Source organism: Crinia signifera, chromosome 9 (assembly GCF_055691185.1).
Source record: "Crinia signifera chromosome 9, ASM5569118v1, whole genome shotgun sequence".
In the NCBI taxonomy this organism is placed as follows: domain Eukaryota; kingdom Metazoa; phylum Chordata; class Amphibia; order Anura; family Myobatrachidae; genus Crinia; species Crinia signifera.
In genome coordinates, this window is record NC_139225.1 from 53680006 (window position 1) to 53703172 (window position 23167).

At 48.8% G+C, this 23167-nt stretch overlaps 1 pseudogene; it reads right to left on the reverse strand.

The window, feature by feature from the left end:
- Positions 1 to 12708: 12708 nt before the first annotated feature.
- LOC146039985 (U2 spliceosomal RNA) lies at positions 12709 to 12849 on the reverse strand (annotated as a pseudogene).
- Positions 12850 to 23167: the final 10318 nt, after the last annotated feature.

Here is a 23167-nt window from a genome sequence, read left to right on the forward strand (position 1 = left end):
ACTTCAGAAGGAAACCAAATGCCATGCACCCACTCATAATATCTGACAGAGTAGTGTCGAGGGACGACTCCTTCAAATTCCTAGGAACAAAGATTTCCTGCGACCTCAAATGGGGTCCCAACATCATTACAACTGTCAAGAAGGCTCAGCAGCGGTTGTTCTTCCTGAGGCAACTCAAGAAATTCAACATCCCGCAGGAGCTGCTGCTCATCTTCTACACTGCCATAGTAGAGTCTGTCCTTTGCTCCTCGATCACAATCTGGTTCGGAGGAGCAAACGAAAATGACAGACGAAAGTTGCAAAGAGTGGTGAGGATGGCAGAAAAGATCATTGGGGCGGAGCTCCCCACTGTCCAAGAACTATACCTAGCCAGGGTCAATAAGCGTGCAGGAAAGATCTTGGCGGACAAGCTACACCCTGGCCACAACCTGTTTGAACCCCTTCCGTCAGGCAGACGTTTTAGGTCCATCCCAGCAAAGACGACAAGAACTACAAAAGGCTTCTTCCCAATAGCTGTCCACCAACTAAACCTTATTGAACATACCAAATACTAACTCGAACTTTTCTAGATACATGTGAAATGTATGTGATGTATGTTTATGCCTCTCTTCCCACCCCCTTTGTGTTCCCTGATTGATGCTGCACTGTTACCACAAAAAATTCCAAGCATACGCAAGTATACCTGGCCAATAAAGATGTTTCTGATTCTGATCTGGGTTAAACCCTGGATTTGGTCCGAAAATGTTTGAGCTGAGGGATTCATTACCACAACACGGAAAAACCCACAACAACAACAACAACAGGAAAGATGGTTATATACATCAACTATATAACCAGTCAGAAGTATTTTTGGGACGGTTATAATGTTACAATGCCTGCCGAGGCACTGGGTGGAACTATAGGAGGGAAAGGTTAGAGGGTCAGGCGTGAGCCCGTAGCTGGGACCGCTGTTCAGGACGGCCACAGCGAAACCTACGCTGACTCTGTTGAGTCCCCCGGGCAGATGGAACACCCCTGCAGGTGCTAGGCTTCGCCTGTAGCCGCCGCGTCCAAAGGAGCCGGTTACGCCTGCTCCAACCCCGATGCAGCCAGGAGTTAGGTAATGACAAGGGGTGAGCGATCGTCAGGGGGTGGCTCAAAAGGATATTCTGACTACAGGGCCTAGCTGGAAAAGTACCCCTGACTACCGGCACCAGGCCAAGGATGGGAATAGCGACCCAGTCGCAGACACCAGAGACGAAAATGGGGATAACGGAACTGAGGTACACAAAGGCAAGAGATTCCCCAAAGCAGGGTACAGATGGAAAAGGGTGGACCCCTGCCTACGGGAACTCGGGAGACAGACAAAGGAAGAACCGGAAAGAATTACGGACCCACGGAGGGAGAGAGAAGCCACGGAGAGCTATGGAGGGAAATGCAAAATACCCGGGCTCCACTGGAGGACTTACATGACCCACGGAAGGATGGAGAAAGTGGATCAACTGCAAGGAAGGCCCAGGAAGGATGGAGCTATCAGCAGCCACGGAAGGATGGTGATGAAAAAAGGAGCAAGTACAGGACTGCAGGGACACAGCTCTTCCACGAAACAGGAGACCAGGGACCAGCTCTGACAAAACAGGAGGCTGAGGTGCAGATGGCCGAGGACACCAGGGACCGGGAGTTACAGCAGGAGCTGAGAACTATAACCGGCGTCTGTGCCCAGAAGACGCCGGCTATTTATTTGAATCTGGCGCTACCTGCGTGCAGCGAGGCGGCCGCACACCCTGACGCCGGGCGGAAGTTCAAGGACGTTGCCTAGCAACGCCCCGACGCCCGAGCTCAGAGCGAGGCTTGGGACGCTGCCAGGCAACGTCCCTGGCCTCCCTGCTCAGTCGCACATCCGCCGACCGTTCGGGTGCTGGGGGTCCCGGACGGCGGCGAACAACACTGTCTCAGTGCAGTCCATGCTGGTTCCCTGCTTAAAAACATAGATGGTGGTGGGGGAGGGGTGCTTAATCTAGATTGAGGCATTCTAAACCCCAGGTGTGTATTGATACACAGATACATGGCAGGAGAAATTGTCTCTAAATTGCACACCCTCAGTAATGAAAGGTGCCATCTGCTGAGAATAAATGGGTTACAGAGAGAGAGAGAGGGTGCAAATGCACTATGCTATCATAACATTATAATATAATTCCCTGCATCCCAGGTGGTGACCCCAGTGTGTTAGGGACCTGCTCGACAAGAGGTGACCTGGACGATTGGTGGGCAGGCCAATATCACTGGCCAATGATATACCAACAACCTCTTATTATATATTATATTATAATGTAATGATAGCATAGTGCATTTGCACCCTCTCTCTCTCTGTGTAACCCATTTATTCTCAGCAGATGGCACCTTTCATTACTGAGGGTGAGCAATTTAGAGCCAATTTCCCCTACCATGTATATGTGTAGCAATACACACCTGAGGTTTGAGAATGCCTCAATCTAGATTAAGCACCCCTCCCCCACCACCCTCTATGTTTTTAAGCAGGGAACCAGCATGGACTGCACTGAGACAGAGGCATAATTCCAAGTAAGTCCTATTTATTTGTGCATAGTGTCAGAAAATTTGGGGTTGGCATCTGGGCGTGGGGGCCCCGGGCTGCTCTGGCTGGACTGTCTCAGGGCATCACAACTTAAATACACAGTCACTTTTTATATCCTGTATGTCTATTATTTATGTATGCACTTTTTATTTCACGTACTCTCTACCTTCAAACATATAGTAGGGGCCTCCATTCTTATAATTTTACCACTTTACTATTCCTATTCTTTATTGTGATGCCCTGGGGGGGGGTCCTTGGCTGGATCATGTTTCGGGGTTCCCTGCATCCCAGGTGGTGACCCCAGAGTGTTAGGGACCTGCTCGACAAGAGGTGACCTGGACGATTGGTGGGCAGGCCAATATCACTGGCCAATGATATACCAACAACCTCTTATTATATATTATATTATAATGTAATGATAGCATAGTGCATTTGCACCCTCTCTCTCTGTAACCCATTTATTCTCAGCAGATGGCACCTTTTATTACTGAGGGTGTGCAATTTAGAGCCAATTTCCCCTACCATGTATCTGTGTAGCAATACACACCTGAGGTTTGAGAATGCCTCAATCTAGATTAAGCACCCCTCCCCCACCACCCTCTATGTTTTTAAGCAGGGAACCAGCATGGACTGCACTGAGACAGAGGCATAATTCCAAGTAAGTCCTATTTATTTGTGCATAGTGTCAAAAAATTTGGGGTTGGCATCTGGGCGTGGGGGCCCCGGGCTGTTCTGGCTGGACTGTCTCAGGGCATCACAACTTAAATACACAGTCACTTTTTATATCCTGTATGTCTATTATTTATGTATGCACTTTTTATTTCACATACTCTCTACCTTCAAACATATAGTAGGGACCTCCATTCTTATAATTTCACCACTTTACTATCCCTATTCTTTATTGTGATGCCATGGGGGGGGGGGGGGGGTCCTTGGCTGGATCATGTTTCGGGGTTCCCTGCGTCCCAGGTGGTGACCCCAGAGTGTTAGGGACCTGCTCGACAAGAGGTGACCTGGACGATTGGTGGGCAGGCCAATATCACTGGCCAATGATATACCAACAACCTCTTATTATATACAGGTTGAGTATCCCATATCCGAGTATCCGTTTTCCGAATTATTCCGAAAACCATACATTCCAGAAAGTGAAAAAAAAAAATTTTTTTTGCTAAAAACTCACTGGGGACATTTGTAACAGCACTACTGAGGGAATGATATGTAACTGGCACTATATATGTGCAAGAAAATGATTGCTTGGCATTCAAATTCAATATCTGAGATAGTACACAAATTTTGTTTCATGTTTTGAAACCTCGTTTTTTGAACAAATAAAATATATTTGTGTGTATTTTATGTGGTAATAAAATATATTTGTGTGTATTTTATGTGTTTATACAGCATACATGCAAGTTACTTCAAAATACATAATTGAAATATTAAAATATTCTGAAATACGGAATAATCCGTTATCCAAAATTCTCCTGGTCCCGAGCGTTTTGGATACGGGATACTCAACCTGTATTATATTATAATGTAATGATAGCATAGTGCATTTGCAACCTCTCTCTCTCTGGCCCTTATTCTGATCGGTGCGTACTTTCCCGAATTCTTTGGGATCGCGTTTTTTAGCCGTCTGCGCATGCGTGGGGAACGCCACGCGCATGTGCCACGCATGGTCTCCGTACTTGTTCTCACTAATACCGTACAGAAATGTGCACCGCAATCACTCGGGCAATATGGGCGTGTTATGGGCGTCATGCGGAATGACACAGGGGCGTAGTTTCAAAGTGGGCTAAACTGGGCGGAAAAATGGGCGGACACGGGGGAGTACACATATGTTGGTAGGCGTGCATTCGGACAGCACGCCGAATGCACGCGAACAAAAAGGGAAGAAATGTGCGGTGTCCAAAAGGCTAGTATTGCTTAGCGGACACCACTCGGTCATGCGCTAGGCAATCGGAACGCCTAATCAGGACGGACGCACCTCAACCAATGTCAGCTGAACACAATACAATCACCTTCTTTACTCATTACTTGTTAATTACACACTTCTCACTGCTGCAATTGGAACCATTGCAGCTTAAATGGAACATTACATGCTGCACTTGTCACACACTTTTACACTGCAAATAATGAACACAACTTAATATTAATAATACTAATACACATGTCACTTCTGCATGTATCAATTAATACAGACATTTGGGGGGCCAAAATAACATTTATTAAAGAAACTTAGAAAATAATTTCGAAACCATCACAACATAAATGGTACCATAACAGGACTAAAATTAAATAATATATAATAAATAGCCACAGCAGAATCATTAGGAACACATCAGGTGGCTTCACAACAAAAGTAGAGCACCAACACTCAAGTACAGCACACAGTAATGCTAGCCGAAACAGGGCAACAGGGGAACCAAACATGACATTTGAACCGCGGGCAAATGTGGTGACCCTCGGCACGGAATTTGACACAGGATGCTGACACACACAGCTCAATGGAAGATTTGGGAAGACAAAACGGTGGAGATTAATGGGGACACAAGTTCATTTGCGGGCACGTTTGCCCCTGGCAGGCTCCTTGCCACGTGCAGCAGCTCTTCGGCCTCGCCCACGGCCACAGTCAGATGGTGGGTCACGTGGAGCACATGCTGGGGAGGGGGTGGATCTTCTTCCCCCTCTGGCAGCAGGGAGTGATGATGGTGGTAATGCACCAGAAACGGGTGACATTAGGACCCTATTGGTGGTAACTAGCTCCACCATAAGTTCATTATGGCGGAGGAGGAGTTCATTTTGCCGCAGGGCTTGATCAGCCAGCACCTGCAGGCTGGCAGCAATAGATTGCTGGCTGGCACTCATAGCCTGCAGGCTCGCAGCAATACTCTGCTGGCTGGTGGTCAAACCCTGCAGCACCTCCTCGGCCCTACGCACCCGCTCTGATGCCGAGTCTCCCTGCTGCACAATACTTTCAAGCACATGCCCCCACGTGGCCAATTCAGCCGCGGACATTGCCGGCTGCTGCTGCACGGGCCTGCTACTTGGGCCAGGTGGCACAGACTCCACAACCTCCTCAAAAGATTGTTGACCAAGCGGTGGGGATGCTGTTGAAGGAGAAAATACCAATTACCACACATTCCATGCAAAATTCAAAACATCTACTTATGGCCTGGCAAATAATTACCTTCAAGCGTAGAAGCCATCACTTCCGCTGGGGACTCGCTGTCTATGGTGCTCACCCCCCGGACCTCCTCCACTGCAATGCAGCACTGTGCCATCTCTTCCAGGGGGGTGAGCTGCAGCTTTGATGGCATGGGGCCAGCCCCAGAGGTGTGGCTGTGTTCCCACCGCTGGGTCAATTTCTTTTTGAGGTTCCCTTTGAAGTCGTGCCACCTGCAATTAAAGTGTACATATTAATACATGTCACTCCTCATGTTTGCTGTAGCACCCATTGCAATATGAAACATAATACAACATGTGCCTCCTGACACCAAACTTAGATTATATTCATTTTGAAACACAACCCTTAGAAGATACAATCACAGTCACCCTCCAATAACTATCAATTCAATGACATGGCAAACATGTCTGTGCCTCCAAGCAACGTGACCACCCATTGACCAACTCCATCTAATATTGAATGTAAACATTACTGGACTTGTACTGCTCAAATGTAACACACATGTACTTGCCTCTTCTTAACGTGCTCCGCCTCACGAACTTGTGGAGCCACCGCATTAATCTCCGCCGTTATCTCCTCCCAGATCTTCCATCTCCTTGTGTGTGTCAACTTTACCGGTGGGCACTCTATCAAATCCCGTGCCCGGGTCACCAGGATGTCAAGCTCCTGCAGTTCATATGCCATGTTTCTGGTGGTTGGTTCCTCTGTTGCCCGATTGCGGCCACGGGCACGACCACTGGCACCGCCACTGCCACTGGCAATGCCACGGCCACGGCCACCGGTTGCTGTACTTGAAGTGCTGGCCTGGCTACTCTGTTGGGAAGCCACCTGCTGTGTTCCCAATGATTCTGCTGATGCTGAGGATGGGCCAGCTGCTGATTGGCCTGATGTTGATGGCCCATCTGGCTGCTCTGGGTTGAGGGGGACATAGGTGGTGTTGGACTCCATGCGGGCCAAGAGGTTCTGCACCACCTGTTCTTCCTCTGACTCTGAGCCAGCCATGTTTGCAACAACTGTTTGCCTTTCTAGGACAACTTTAAACACTATTTCTGTAATTGGTGTTAATCAGCTGCAACCTGCGTTCCGTACGGCAGCGTCAACCGTTCGGCGCATACGGCACGCCCCTTGGTGTGGATAAATATTTCTCAAAAACCTGGCAAACTGAGTAAGTCTGATTTAGTAGCTAAATGCAGATTTGAACACCAATGACCAACTAAAACTGAGGTCACACATGAAATGTATATTTGAATGTACATCTGTACTGTGCACTTGTTTGGTATGTAGTACAACTGACACTACCCATTCCATATGTAAATCCAGTCCACCACTTAGGCACAAGTAATCAGTGCTAGCATCCAAATCACATGTGAAAGCACTCCAAATTCATGCTGGATGCTAGTAACTTTTCATTCCACCTCTGTAGTATGGGCCAGTAGAAGGTAAGTGTACACATGGCAGCATGGCCTAATTTTGGGAAAAGGTCTGCCACTATTTGCTATGTTTCTGCTGCATAGCTTTCATTCTAAAATAGCTGTTTAGTACCTTGTGGCGTTAGGTGTAAGTGTCTAGTGATGCAGACTAGTTCACCTGTTGCTTATACCCATGTTTGGTGAATGTTATAGATTATATGTAATGTGTTTCCATCTTATTTTACACTGTCTGTTTAGGATGGGTGTGCGATGCAATGGGTTAGCCGTCTGTTCGGGCGCATACACGCTGTTAGTGTAAAAATGAACAATAAAGTTAATACCAAATATCACTCTGATCAACCAATAACAGCACATGATTGTTTGATTTGTGCCATTGCTAAGATGGCGGCCTATGGGAGAGCAGCCCCATTCTCTCCAGCGGAGCTGAGGACACTGGTCTCCGTTATGGAGACCAGGCTGGGGCGGGCGGGCCCATTTGTAACCAACCGCCAGAAGCGGAATGCTTATGCGGTGGCCCGCCGCCGCATATTCGCACGTACGCAGGTGCGGCGGACCATCGCACAGCTGGAGCGGCGGTGGTCCGACTTGAGACGACGCCAGCCGGATTTGCTCCAGCAAATCAGGGCCAGCATAGCGAGATGTGAGTGTTTATACATTAAATGGCCATTTGTACATGATTGCTTACATGACCATATTTAAGGCAATAAGGTCACCAGCCTGATCATGAGTGAAACATGGCATACACTATATGTGTGCTACTTCCTGTTTGACACCCTGTAATGGTGATAAAATATGTCATTGTGTAGGATTAATGTTTGTGATGCTTACAATGGCCCAAATGTCATAGCATACCTGCCATGTTACTGGCTGTGTTTTGTAAAGGCCACTAAGGAGCTGTTTGGCTGTACAATTATCAGTACTTATAACCTTTGCATTTATAGGTTGATAAGGCTTAATACAAATTACCACTAATTGGCACTTTTTTGTCTTTTTCCAAACACAGCACGGGAACGAGCAAGACAGGCCCGAGAAGACACAGAGGCCTCCCAGGCCCAGGAGGATGCGGAGGCAGTCATGGCGGAGGAGATTGGCAATGAAGAAGGGGTGGCGGAGGAAGAGGAAAGGGAGAGAGTGGTGGAAGAGGAAAGGGAGGAAGTGGAGGAGGAGGTCTGGGCAGCGGAGGTGGTGGCAGTGGAGGACGAGGTGGCAGAAGAGGAGGAGGTGCCACATGTGGAGTCCACAGGAGAAGAGGAGGCCTGTGACGTGGTGCAGGCACCAGAAATTGGTATGTATCGATAAAGATTCATTATTCCTTTTGTCATCTTCTATTTGCTTTGTAGCACTGGTGATTCAATTGTTTTTTTCAATACTAAAAAGTGATAAAACAAACTGGGTAGCAACAGACACACTTAGGGGTTAGATAGGGTGGCCAAACCATCCCTTTCATCCTGGACACATATTAATGACACAGGTTGTGCGGATGGCTTTCATGTTGATTTTAAGTGCCACTGAACCTGTGTAGTTAATCTGTATCCTGGAAGAAAGTGATGACTTGCTCATGTAAGGGTTACATGTCTCTGCTGCAAGCATACAATCTGTAGCCTCATATAGGTGAGTAGAGTTTACTGGTGATTGATCTACAGATGGCGCCGGGCTTGTCTTTGCTGGGGATGGCGGAGGACTCGCCACCCGCCATCCCCCGCCCCGCGCCATCTGTATGTCGGAAGGGGACGCGCGTGCACGAGGTGCACGCGCGTCCCGTTCCGACGGTGCTTTTCCCCGGGTCCCCGCCGGCTTCCCCGGGTCCCCGCCGGTCCACACCGCCCCCCCGCAGCCCCCCGCAGCCCTGCCCGTCTCCCTGAAGCTGGAGACGGGCAGGACTGCACCCGCCGCGCCGCCTCGCCGCCCGGCTATTGAGACGCTCGTGCGTGGGAAACGCACGAGCGTCTCATTCAGCCAGAGCGCCAGATTGCTGGCGGATCGCCAGGGACACGGTCCTGGCGCTCCGCCAGCAATAATAAGGCCGGCGCTATCTGTATGTAAACTAGATTCAGTATGGCATAAATGGAGTATGGACAGGCATGGCTTAGACTGGAGTAACAAGTGGTCAGTGCCCCTGGGCCCTCCTCTAGCTAACCACCCCCTGCGGTCTGCATGTATGTTTTGCACCATAATTGTGTGTTGATTTGGTCTTAGTAATGCTTTTGAGCATGGGAGTGGGTTAGTGCTGCAGCTTCCCCTAACTGGCATTATGACAATGATTTCTGGAGCAGACCATCAGCAGGCAAGCCATGCTTGATTGCACCAATGTACTGTGCATTCCTGAGAGTTGTGTAACTCCCCAGCCAGGCTCCATCATATAACAGACACTGAACTTTGACTGTGAGGTGTTCTACAGAGTAAAGGGTATGCGGAAGATTATGGCCGAAATGGACCGGCTCATAGATGGGCCAAATTAATTTTTTTGAAATATAATTTTTCCGACATTTCGTCGTTCTATTAATAAATAGTTATTTAAAGTTCAAAGTTGTCAGTGTTTTTTTCTAACATGCAAAAGTATATGTGTAACTTGTTTAAAATCTTTTAAATAAGCCAAATGTAAATAGTGTATATAGATGTAGGTTAGGGTCACATGCTGTAAGGGTTAATGTGTGTAATGAATGTAGTAGGAATGTGGGTCAGTATAGATGAGCATTTAATTGATTGAAATAGATAACAATCCCTTTTTAATGAGGTTGCCAAATTGCCTAAGTGGGTCATGTGATCGCTGTGTGTACTCAGTAAAAAAGTTTGGGATTGAGCGTAAATACTCCACATCGGTGCGTACGGACAGCTTCCCGTACGTTCTGACGCGGTAAGACCGTGCTTGTGCGGGAAGACCGTGCAGAATCTGTACGCTTCCACCGCACACGCACGGTTTGTATGTCGTCCGTACACACGCCCTGTTCTTAAAGAGTGAGTCCGTGGGACACGTGGGCGTTTCTACGGACGTTGGCCGTACGCCACCGCACAGCGTGGCGTGCGGACCGCACCGTAAGAATTCGGGAAAGTACGCACCGATCAGAATAAGGGCCTCTGTGTAACCCATTTATTCTCAGCAGATGGCACCTTTCATTACTGAGGGTGTGCAATTTAGAGCCAATTTCCCATACCATGTATCTGTGTAGCAATACACACCTGAGGTTTGAGAATGCCTCAATCTAGATTAAGCACCCCTCCCCCACCACCCTCTATGTTTTTAAGCAGGGAACCAGCATGGACTGCACTGAGACAGAGGCATACTGTAATTCCAAGTAAGTCCTATTTATTTGTGCATAGTGTCAGAAAATTTGGAGTTGGCATCTGGGCGTGGGGGCCCCGGGCTGCTCTGGCTGGACTGTCCCAGGGCATCACAACTTAAATACACAGTCACTTTTTATATCCTGTATGTCTATTATTTATGTATGTACTTTTTATTTCACATACTCTCTACCTTCAAACATATAGTAGGGATCTCCATTCTTATAATTTGACCACTTTACTATCCCTATTCTTTATTGTGATGCCCTGGGGGGGTCCTTGGCTGGATCATGTTTCGGGGTTCCCTGCGTCCCAGGTGGTGACCCCAGAGTGTTAGGGACCTGCTCGACAAGAGGTGACCTGGACGATTGGTGGGCAGGCCAATATCACTGGCCAATGATATACCAACAACCTCTTATTATATATTATTTTATAATGTAATGATAGCATAGTGCATTTGCACCCTCTCTCTCTCTCTCTCTCTCTCTCTCTCTCTCTCTCTCTCTGTGTAACCCATTTATTATCAGCAGATGGCACCTTTCATTACTGAGGGTGTGCAATCTAGAGCCAATATCCCCTACCATGTATCTGTGTAGCAATACACACCTGAGGTTTGAGAATGCCTCAATCTAGATTAAGCACCCCTCCCCCACCACCCTCTATGTTTTTAAGCAGGGAACCAGCATGGACTGCACTGAGACAGAGGCATAATTCCAAGTAAGTCCTATTTATTTGTGCATAGTGTCAGAAAATTTGGGGTTGGCATCTGGGCGTGGGGGCCCCGGGCTGCTCTGGCTGGACTGTCTCAGGGCATCACAACTTAAATACACAGTCACTTTTTATATCCTGTATGTCTATTATTTATGTATGCACTTTTTATTTCACATACTCTCTACCTTCAAACATATAGTAGGGACCTCCATTCTTATAATTTCACCACTTTACTATCCCTATTCCTTATTGTGATGCCCTGGGGGGGGTCCTTGGCTGGATCATGTTTCGGGGTTCCCTGCGTCCCAGGTGGTGACCCCAGAGTGTTAGGGACCTGCTCGACAAGAAGTGACCTGGACGATTGGTGGGCAGGCCAATATCACTGGCCAATGAGTTTGAAAAAAACTCAGGAGCCCGAGGTGTGCTCCCTACCACCAGTGCTGTGCCTAAACATGTGCAAAAGTGGCCGTGCGATCGAGTGGGCTAATCTCCCGAAGGAGATGGGCCCCGTTTTTCCCCTAACCCCTCTCAACCATAAGGCAGAAGAGGGGAAAATAGTGAACGGTGGGTCCTCTTCGCCGAAGCTTAGAGAGACCCTCATTCCTCAACCCCCGGAAGGGTTAGGACGGGGGGTCCTCCGCACCCGAAGGTTTGGAGAGACCCTCAGTGGACTTCCCTCCGCCTTGTGGCTCGGGGTCGTCCTCGGGGGGACCGCAGCTCTCCCCAAAAGGCGAGAGCTTTGGCACGTTGGGGAAATGGAAGGCCCGTAAGGGACGACCACACAACCCAAAAAAACGTGACACACTACAGAAAACAGAAAACGTGAAAGTGCACGAACGTGGAGAAGAAGAGAAATAAATAATAAAGAGGACCCCAGCCAGAAGGCCGGGGTGGGGGTGTGAAAAATTGTCCTACCCCATCCAAAAGGACGAGGTAAGGACGTGCAGCCTATCCTAGAGGGGGAAGTGCGCAGTGCAAGTGCTTACTTGTGCCAGGTGATTTGGGGATCACCCGTGCAGGTTCAGCACCCCCGAGTTTCCCCGGGGGCACAATGCAGCCTCGGACTCCAGGCAGCCGGCCAGTCAGCGTCCGACCAAGTGTTTCTCCGCTCAAACAGTGGGCCCTTTCTGACCCCCGGCATGGGAATGGATACTCCACCGGGCTTTTTCGGTGAGTCTCCCCCGCAGAGGCCCAAATAGACCAACTGAGGAAGAAGAAACCACCTACTCAGTCCCGACGTTTCACCTCTCCCAGGGATTGAGTACTGGGCTGGGCTTTTCGCTGTCTCCCTGGCCGAGGTCCAATGTACCCCCCGGACAGTGAGCAATCTACTCGGTCCCAGCTTTTTCCGTCTTCCTGGGAGTGGATACTAGACCGAGCTTTTCGAGTGACTCTCACACAGAGGCAAAGACCCCTGAACAAGAGCCCCATCTCAAAGCCCGATGCTTCTCCCCTCCCTACCAGTGGAAAGAATGGTATTCCCTCCCTAGCAGGGCATCGATACTCAGCCATTCCCAGCACTCGCCCAGAACATGAGGTGGATTAATCACATCATGCTCAGTAACAAGATACTGCGGTACTGCTTTTCTCTATTCTCTGCCAGGGGGCGGTCCAGACTCAACTGATAAGAACAGATACTACACTTGATCTTAGCCAAAAGGCCGAGAAGCGTATGTATGCACTTTTTATTTCACATACTCTCTACCTTCAAACATATAGTAGGGACCTCCATTCTTATAATTTCACCACTTTACTATCCCTATTCTTTATTGTGATGCCCTGGGGGGGGTCCTTGGCTGGATCATGTTTCGGGGTTCCCTGCGTCCCAGGTGGTGACCCCAGAGTGTTAGGGACCTGCTCGGCAAGAGGTGACCTGGACGATTGGTGGGCAGGCCAATATCACTGGCCAATGATATTCCAACAACCTCTTATTATATATTATATTATAATGTAATGATACTAGCATAGTGCATTTGCACCCTCTCTCTCTCTGTGTATCTCAGGGAGTCTCCTGCGGAATGTAGGAGGGTACCATAGGGAATCTATGGTGTAGCACAAGGATGGTGAACTCCAGCTGTTGTTGAACTACACATACTATAATACCCTGATACAATTTTGCTATTTGCCCATGCTAAAATGGTTTCAAGGCATGCTGGGATGTGTAGTTTAAAAAGAGTTGGAGTTATAAAGGTTCCCTATCCCTGGTGTAGTGTTATGATACACACATACAGCAGTGCCCTTACACAAGTGTAACCTACAGTATAGATTTCGGGTTATCTTTGCTGCTGTCACACAGCATCAACCCTTCTTGGCACGCCGTCAGAGAATAGTACGCAAAAACGTCTCAAACGCACACGCATCAAATTTTCGTCTAATGCACACTAATGTATGCCCACTTATCCCCATAGTCAGTTATAAATAACAGGTACTTGTTTCCTTGCACGGCCACAACGATCATGATCGCGGGCATCGTAAGGGAAAATCGGGGGCATCGCGGCCATCGCATGCACTAAAAAATCGGGTGCGATTTCCCCATAGGGAACAATGTTAAAAGCCTCAATTTAGCCGCGATGCCCCCGATTTCCCATAGGAAACAATGGTAAATGGCCCAGAAACCCCCAAAAACACCCCTGAACAGTGAAATGTCCCCCCAAAAGTATTTTACGCCACCCCACGATCAACGTGAAACCGAAGCGTGGCGAGCGCGGCGGTACGCGTCCTCCGACCTTTTCATACCCCCACTATCCACATCGGCGTGGAGTTGAGAATAGAATAGTGTAGCGAGCCACCGAGCCCGAAGCGTGGCGAGGGGACGCGGATACCTGTGAAGCCCGCGGAGGGACGCGTTTACCTGTGAAGGTATCCGCGTCCCCTCGCGGGGCTCGCTACGCTCGCCACGCTTCGGGCTCCGTGGCTCGCTGCACTCGCCACACTATTCTATTCTCAACTCCACGCCGACGTGGATAGTGGGGGTATGAAAAGGTCTGAGGACGCGTACCGCTGCCCCTCGCGGGCTCGCTGCGCTCGCCACGCTTCGGGTTCGCGTTGATCGTGGGGTGGCGTAATATACTTTTGGGGGGACATTTCACTGTTCAGGGGTGTTTTGGGGGGTTTCTGGGCCATTTACCATTGGTCCCTATGATGATTTGGTGAAATTGAGTCATTTAACATTGTTCCCTATGGGAAATCGGGGGAATCGCGGGTACATTGAGCCATTTAACATTGTTTCCTATGGGGAAATCGTGGGCATCGCGTCTGCACCATTTAAGCCTTTTTTAGCCGCATACGAAGCGACCGACACGATTTTCACTGTTTTCAATGCATTTCAATGGGAAAATCGGGGGCATCGCGCCGGTCGCGTCGTATACCACTAAAAATGACACACGATGCCCGCGATTGTGGCGGTGCTAGGAAACAAGTACCAAATAACATAATGAGAGGTATGTCTATGCATAGTATTTTTGGAGAAAAATGTCCATCTAACATACTGAACAGTACAGCCAGGGACGGATCCAGGATAAAATGACAGGTGGGGCACCATGATAAAAAAGGGTTTGGGTGGGGGAGGGGCGGTGTTAGTGCTGCCTGCTAAGAGAGCGGCAGAGATTTGGTGGGAATGGGATTAAAATTAGGCCCTGGCATTTAAAGAACGCAGGCCCACCATGGCGACAAAAGTGAAGGATGTAGTTGTGCGCGCGTCAAAGACGTGCTCTGGGAAAAGGGGTGTGGCCACTCAACAGGGGGCGTGTCCTTGAGTGTAGTGTACCACACCATATACAACTTCTACACATTATGCAACAAAATACTAGACCCCATTATAGGGCATGATACACATGATGCCAAATGAAATGAGCAAAAATTCACATAATGCCACATGGAATGAGCCAAAATTCAAATAATTCCACATGGATTGTGTCAAAATTCCCGTAATGTCACATGAATTGAGCCAAAATTCACATAATAACACATGGATTGAGCCAAAATTCTTATAATTCCAAATGGATTGAGCAAAAATTCACATAATGCCACATGGATTGAGCCAAAATTCACATAATGCCACACGGATTGAGCCAAAATTCATAAAATGCCATACGGATTGAGCCAAAATTCACATAATGCCACATGGATTGAACCAAAATTCACATAATGCCAAACTGATTGAGCCAAAATTCACATAATGCCACACGGATTGAGCCAAAATTCACATAATGCCAAACTGATTGAGCCAAAATTCACATAATGCCACACGGATTGAGCCAAAATTCACATAATGCCACACGGAGTGAGCCAAAATTCACATAATGCCACACGGAGTGAGCCAAAATTCACATAATGCCACACGGAGTGAGCCAAAATTCACATAATGCCACACGGAGTGAGCCAAAATTCACATAATGCCACACGGAGTGAGCCAAAATTCACATAATGCCACACGAAGTGAGCCAAAATTCACATATGCCACACGGAGTGAGCCAAGCTACACATAATGCCACACAGATTAAGCCAAAATTCACAATACGCTTCATAAACAGGGACATTGCCCGCCAAAGGCGTGCATTAAACATTTACACCATAATGTCGATTACACATTAAGTTGCACGCCATTATGTCCATTATGTATTATGCCAAACACCATAATGCCTATAAAAAATTATGCTACATAAGTGCTGCTTATCTACATGCTCATTGCCAAGGGTTCCATGCTCATTGCGAGGTTCCATGCTCGTTGCCATGTGGGATTACATGCTCTTTGCCAAGGGGGAATACATGTTCGTGGTAAATGGGGGACAGCCGCCGCCAGGCAGGAAGTGATAGCCACTGACAGTGACAGAGCCTGGCTGTATTCAGAGCACTACAGGTCCTGGCTATTTGAAATAATACCCCTTTCACACCAGAAAATTCATTCCCAGGTTGGCCCCTTTTACACCAGCCTAGTCCCTGCATTTTCTGGTGTGAGGGGGAAAGAAAACCACCCCCCCCCCCCCCCCTTTAACCAGTTATCTCATTTAACCGGCTATATCTTCGGAACTTTGAAGAACTTTTGAGTGTGCTTTGAATAACTTTGGTCCAGTGAAACGTACCCGGGTGCCCCCCCCCCCCCCTCTGAATCCGCCAATGAGTACAGTATTGTACAGTAAAGTAGTTTTTGCGCTACAGTGCATTTTAATAGAAACATCACGCATTCACAATGCAGATTCTTTACAGGAGCTGCTCTGTGTGTTAAGCATAGGCGAATCTAGGGGGTGGTCCACCCATTAGCCCATTTTGTAGCTGAGGGATGGGGCTTTCCAATGAGCCCAGCCCCGTGTCTCTAGCCCCCTGGGAACCAGAGATACTGCCAGGCAAATCTGGAATGTTTTCCCTATAGGATAACATGGGACCTACTAATTCCGACCCCCACCCAGTTCAACGGCTGCCAGTTCCCCCTCCGGCATCACTGAAGCTTGATATCAGTCGAACCCAAATCGCTGGGACTTCAATCTGATACCAGGCTGGATCCATATGGGTTAATTGGTTCCAGGGATATTGAGGTTAAACCGTTTTTTTTTTTTTTTTTCATTTCTTAAATGTAATTTCATGACTGTTTATGTTCTTTGAGGGCATATTTCTCTGGAATCAAACAGCCCAGTTTCACAGGACCAAAATCATTCGAAGCCAACTCCAAAGTTCTTCAATATGATACTGGTCTCATGTAAATGGGTCAGTTGGTTCCGAAGATATAGCTGGTTGGTGAAAGGGGGGTAGGGAGAGGGGAGTGGTTGTATCTCCCCCTCCTGGGACCATATTCCTGGGTAAATCCCTGCTTTTTCCGTTGTGAAAGGGGTATTATTTCAAATAGCCGTGACCTGCAGTGCTCTGAATACAGCCGGGCAGCCCTCTGCTCTCTGCCCAGCTGTCAATGACTGTCACCCCTGCAGCTTCCGCTCCAATTCTTCTCCCCGCTTTCACCTCAGCCCGCCCCTCCTTTAATCATGTGCTCCCCCGACGTCGCGCAAAACAACAGCGTGCACAATATTTCAAATGTCCACTCGGCTAGAGGGGGCACCAGGAGGGGAGTGGGAGCGTGCTCTGCACTGCGCTCTGCTCCTCTCCCCATAGAAGCAGCTGCACCACTCTCCATCTCTCCCTGCAGCAGCAGCGAAGGCTCATATAAAAATTTACAGTAAGTGGCACTTTTGGGGGCATTGCTTAAGGGACGCTACAAGTGGCGGTATGTGGGGGCATTACGCATAATGTGTGGCTTAATGTGTAAGGGGCATTACGGTGCGCAGCATCATGTCTAAGGGGCATTATGTGTGCAGCATCATTAGTAAGGGGCAATATGTGTGCAGCATCATGTGTAATGGGTACTATGGTGTGCGGCATCATGTGTAATGGGTACTATGGTGTGCGGCATCATGTGTAATGGGTACAATGGTGTGCAGCATCATGTGTAATGGGTACTATGGCGTGCAACATCATGTGTAATGGGTACTATGGTGCCATCAAGCAAGAACCCCCTAGCAATGAGCACGTAGGTAAGCAGCACTTATGTGGCAAATATGTAATGGGCATTATGGTTTGTTATACAGTATTTAATGGGCATCATGATGTGTGGCACAATGTGTAATGGGCATTATGGTGTGTGGCCTTATGTGTAATTGGCATTATGGCGTGTGGCTTTATGTGTAATGGGTATTACGGAGTTTGCTAAAATGTGTAATGGGCATTACTGTGTATGGTCTAAAGTGTAATACCACACCCCTTTTTGTGATGCCATGCCTCCTTCCCATGAGGCCACGCCCCATTTTTGCCGTGCGGCTACGCTGTGCAAAAGTCCCCCTAATATTATGTCTAGATCTGGGACCACCCATTACCATAATTCTAGATTTGCCTATGGTGTTTAGGTTATGCTCTCTGTCTGTGACACCTTACATAATACTTTACAGGGGCTGCCCTGTGTGTTAGGAGTACGCTCTCTGTCTGTGACACTGCACATAAAATATTACAGGGGCTGTTCGGGCTGAACTATGTGTTAGGGGTACGCACTCTGTCTGTGACACCACACATATACTTTACAGGGTTTGCCCTGTGTGTGCCTTCTGTGATAGCATACCTCCCAACTGTCCCGCTTACCGCGGTAACGTCCCAATATTCAGGGACGTTCCCACGTCCCGCCCGGGGCCGCGATTGTCCCGCGATGGGGGGGGGACAGTTGGGAGTCCCCCAGCCTGCCAAGAATAGATGCTGTGCGCATGCGCACAGCGTCTATTCAGCGCCGACGAGCGGCGGAAAACGGGGGAGCGGCCGGAGGATGCGTCATTCCGTGATTCCACGCCCCCTTTTCGCGAGGTCGCACCCCCTTTTCGGGAGCGTGTCCCGACCTCCCAACTGCAGAAGTTGGGAGGTATGGCATAGTGTTATGACCATTACTTAAAAAGCATATGTGGCACCCCAGACAGAAATACTGGGACTGTTTTTTAGAAGCAATGTACAGGAATGTATATGAATATCTGTTGTTTTGTTATGGAAAACATCCATGTGCTTTACTTATTCTGCTGCTTCATTTCAGGGATACTCTGGGTACTGCAGAGGTTAACTTCTTCTCTCATGTGTCCACATGTATAGCATGTACTTCCTAGTGCACTGATTGGCTCTGGATGCTGGTGTCACGCCTAAGGTTGAGGACTGACCCTGGGAAGTCCCAGGCATAGGGGCAGGCGTATTAACCTGGGAGCCCATAAATGGTTTTAGGTGTCCACTCATACATAAAGAAGAGTCCGAAGGCATGACCATGACAACAGGATGAACTGGTAATAACAAGTCTTTATTGAAGGTAACACAAGACAGTAGTACTGGTAATGGAATGGCATGTAACTGGTCACGGAATTGCAGGTGCAGGTAACTGGTCACGGAATTGCAGGTGCAGGTAAATGATAGCGGAATTGCAGGTGCAGGTAAATGATAGCGGAATGGCAGGTGCAGGTAAATGATAACGGAATGGCAGGTGCAGGTAAATGATAACGGAATGGCAGGTAAATGATAACGGAATGGCAGGTGCAGGTAAATGATAACGGAATGGCAGGTGCAGGTAACTGGTCACAGAATTGCAGGTACAGGTAACTGATAACGGAATTGCAGGTGCAGGTAACTGGTCAGGGAGTTTCAGGTGCAGGTAACTGGTCATGGAATTGCAGGTACAGGTAACTGAACAGAAGGTACACAGGTGATAGCAGGAGGTTGTACCCAAACGGAAGGTGCACAGGAGGTTGCTTGCAGGTTGCACCCAGACTGAAGGTACACAGGAGATAGCAGGAGGTTGTACCCAAACGGAAGGTGCACAGGAGGTTGCTTGCAGGACGCACCCAGACTGAAGGTACACAGGTGATAGCAGGAACAGATGAACACTGGTGCAGGATCTTGGAGTGCAGGAACAGATGGGCACTGGTGCAGGTATCCGGAAGCACACAGGTGTAGGGGCGCAATGGTGCACACAATAGGAATGGTAGCTGACCGGAACAGCTGGCTTGGAGACTGCCTGGAAGCAGTAGGAGACAGTGCCAGAGCACTGTAAAGAGTCAGGCTGTGCGGGGGCGTGGCTACGGCGGCAAGAGGATAGGACGTGGCGTGCTGGGGCTCCCTGGACACCTATCCTGAAAGTAAATCCTGCACCAGCGGTTTGCTCCCCTGACCCCCCCGCGTACCTGTTGTAGCCCCCGCTGTACCCGGCGAGCCGACCGAGACCCGCGGGCGCCGTTTCTGGAGCCTGAGAGCCGGGTGTGAGGTCTGTGGCCTGTCCTCCTTGGCGTCCCCGGCACTTCCGGTCGGGCGCGACCTCTGCTGCTGACCTGCTGTGGATGCTGCTGCTGACGCGGACGGACAGGCGGAGGTGAGCGGCGGCTGGTGGGGCTGGGGCAGGCATCTCCCCCCTGCTAAGTGGCAGCCTATACCCCTGCAGCACTCAAGTGGTGGCCCCAGATCTGGCTGCCAATAAGGCACCCTTCAGTTCTGGAGCTCCGGCGGCCATATTGGAGGTGGCGGGCTGTGTGATTCTGCCCGAAGGCACAGTTGTTCATGCACTGGGTGGGGAGTGGTGAATGCCAGTGGCTGCAGACTGTCTACCTGCATGCAGCTGGATGACTTTAACCCCTTGTCTGCCACACTTTCTGATCACTGTCCCCCAGCACACAGCCTTGTGCTGCACTGGATAATACTGCAACTTAACCTGGTGCTGCACTGAATAATACTGCAACTTAACCTTGTGCTGCACTGAATAATACTGCAACTTAACCTTGTGCTGCACTGAATAATACTGCAACTTAACCTTGTGCTGCACTGAATAATACTGCAACTTAACCTTGTGCTTGTGCTGCACTACATAATACTGCAACTTAACCTCGTCCTGTCCACTGCTACAGAACCTACCTAGCGGGTATACGGGAGGTTTCATACTCCTGCCTCCACTTATCATGAGAAAACAAAATCATGGTACCCCTGCGGCCAAGCTGGCAAAATATGCGAGGGGCCCTGGGGCGCAGAATCAGTCTGCATCTAATGTGGAGGACACGCCCGACTCTGAAAATCCAGTTGACCCCAAGGAGCTGAGTGCTGATGCACCTCCTGCACCTGCATCCTTACAGCAAATTCTATATCCTATATCCGGTACTGAAAAGAGGCTGTCGGACAAGATTGAAAAAGTGCAATGTGATCTGTCATTGCTCCGACAGGATGTGCAGCGCATCTGTGAACGAGTGGGGGAGGTCGAGACTCGTGTATCTACAGTTGAGGACGCGATCGATCCCCTGAAAACCACGGTGACTACTCTGACACAACAGGTCTCTACTATCCAGAACAAGTTAATGGACATGGAGGGCCGCCTGAGGAGAAACAACGTGCGGTTTGTCGGCCTACCAGAGAAGGAGGAGGGCTCAGCACCTGAGACGTTCCTGGAGGAATGGCTCCTAACAACTTATAGTAAAGAATCCTTCACTCCTCAGTTTGCGGTCGAAAGGGCGCACAGGGTCCCTACTCGGCCTCTCCCACCTGGGGCCCCTCCCAGGACATTTATTGCGAAATTTCTACACTACAAAGATCGGGACACAGTACTGCGATTGAACCGCACCAGGGGTCCCATGACTAGGAATGGCGTGACCATCTCTACATTTCCCGACTTCGCAATGGAGGTGCAAAAGGAAAGGGCTTTGTTTGTGCCCGTGAAACGCAGGCTGAGAGATTTGAACCTCCCGTACTCCATGTTATTTCCAGCCAGATTGCGGGTGGTAGCGGATGGCGAAACAAAGTTCTTCAGCAGTCCTCGTGAGGCGGCGGCATGGCTGGATCGCTTTGCACCCGGTGCTAGACAGCTGGCCCCGGACTGATTCTCCGTATGACTATGTGGTAAAGTGTGGTTACACACATCTTGAAAATGACACAAAGTTTTCCTCTTTATTACAAGTGGGTTGGGGAGACTTTCAAGATCAGTAGCTGTGGATGTTGCCATACATATTTTTGATATTGCCGTTATCAGTTTTCTTATATAAGGAATGTGGTCCCTGTTGGGTCTGTGGGGCTCTTTATAATCTATGCTCTGGGAGGGGGGGGGGGGGGGGAATTAAGGTTCACATTTACTAATATATGTCTGGGGGGCTCCCTTGCTTGTATTGGTAGTTATTACTTAATTGCCCTCAGAGTTTATTGGGGGAGCTTTCTACTCTGTGCCGATAAGTTCATAGTTTAGGGATTCAAGTATGCCATTGTTCGAGGAGGTATACAGGGAGGGGGTGTTATTGGGGAATCTTCTTAGTTATGTCTTTTTCTTTCTATTTCTTCTTTTTTTGTCTTTACTGTGTAGTGTATCATGCATTCTATTTTACTGTGTTTTGCTTATATCTGGGGGATTCAATAATTCATGGTTGGGTGAGGGTGCTGCACCTCGTGCCTCAAGGGGATTGTCGAGGTGACGATTGTTATCACTGTGTTATGTTTTTCCCTCCATGATGACGCACCTCACTGTGCTAACCTGGAATATCCGGGGAATCAATGACAGGATCAAACGCTCCCTAATACTTATGTTGATCACACAATATGGCTCAGATGTTACATGCTTGGTGGAGACCCATCTGGAGGGAAATAGGTTACTTTCATTGCGTAGGCCTTGGGTGGGCTGGGCTTATCACGCCTCTCACACCACATACTCCAGGGGGGTTTCCATTCTAATTTAAAAAATGGTACAGTTTGTACTAATTTCGGTTAAAACAGACCCCCTGGGACGATACGTTTTCCTACACTGTAAACTACATTCCCAACCCTTTTTTGTTTTGGCAGTCTATATTTCTCCTCCCTTTAACTATGAGGTCTTGAGCCATGCGGTTGCGTTTGTTGCCCAGTCACCTGACACGCCAGTTATATGCCTTGGGGACTTTAATAACCTAATGAATCACAGTTTAGATAAGTGGAGGCCTCCTGGCTCTGTCCCTTTCAATGACTGCCCATCAAATTTTGCAAATTACATTACGTCACTTGGCCTGAGGGACGTGTGGCGTGTTAAACACCCTGACGCTACCCAGTTCTCTTGCTTCTCCAGGACTCACCACTCGTTTTCGCGAATTGACCTAGCTCTGGTTTCCCTGTCCCTGTTACCAAGAATTGTGGATGTATGCTACAAGGCTAGAGGTGTCTCGGACCATTCCCCTCTCATGCTGGTGGTAGATATGGAGTGCCGGAGGGGACAGTCCCATTGGAAACTGCATCCCTCATGGTTGCTTCAATTCGGTGAAACCTCGGATCTCCAAAATTTATGGGAGGGGTATTTTAATGATAATGTGGGCTCGGCTTATGCTCCAATGGTTTGGGAATCATTTAAGGCATATATGAGAGGCACCTTGATATCTAAGATCGCCTCCCTCAAGACATCTGCTAGGGCTAGGGGTGAGGAGCTGGAGGAGAGATGTCGGGACCTGAAGATTAGATATTTAAACAGTGGCCTGGAGGAGACTAGAGTGGAGTGGGACC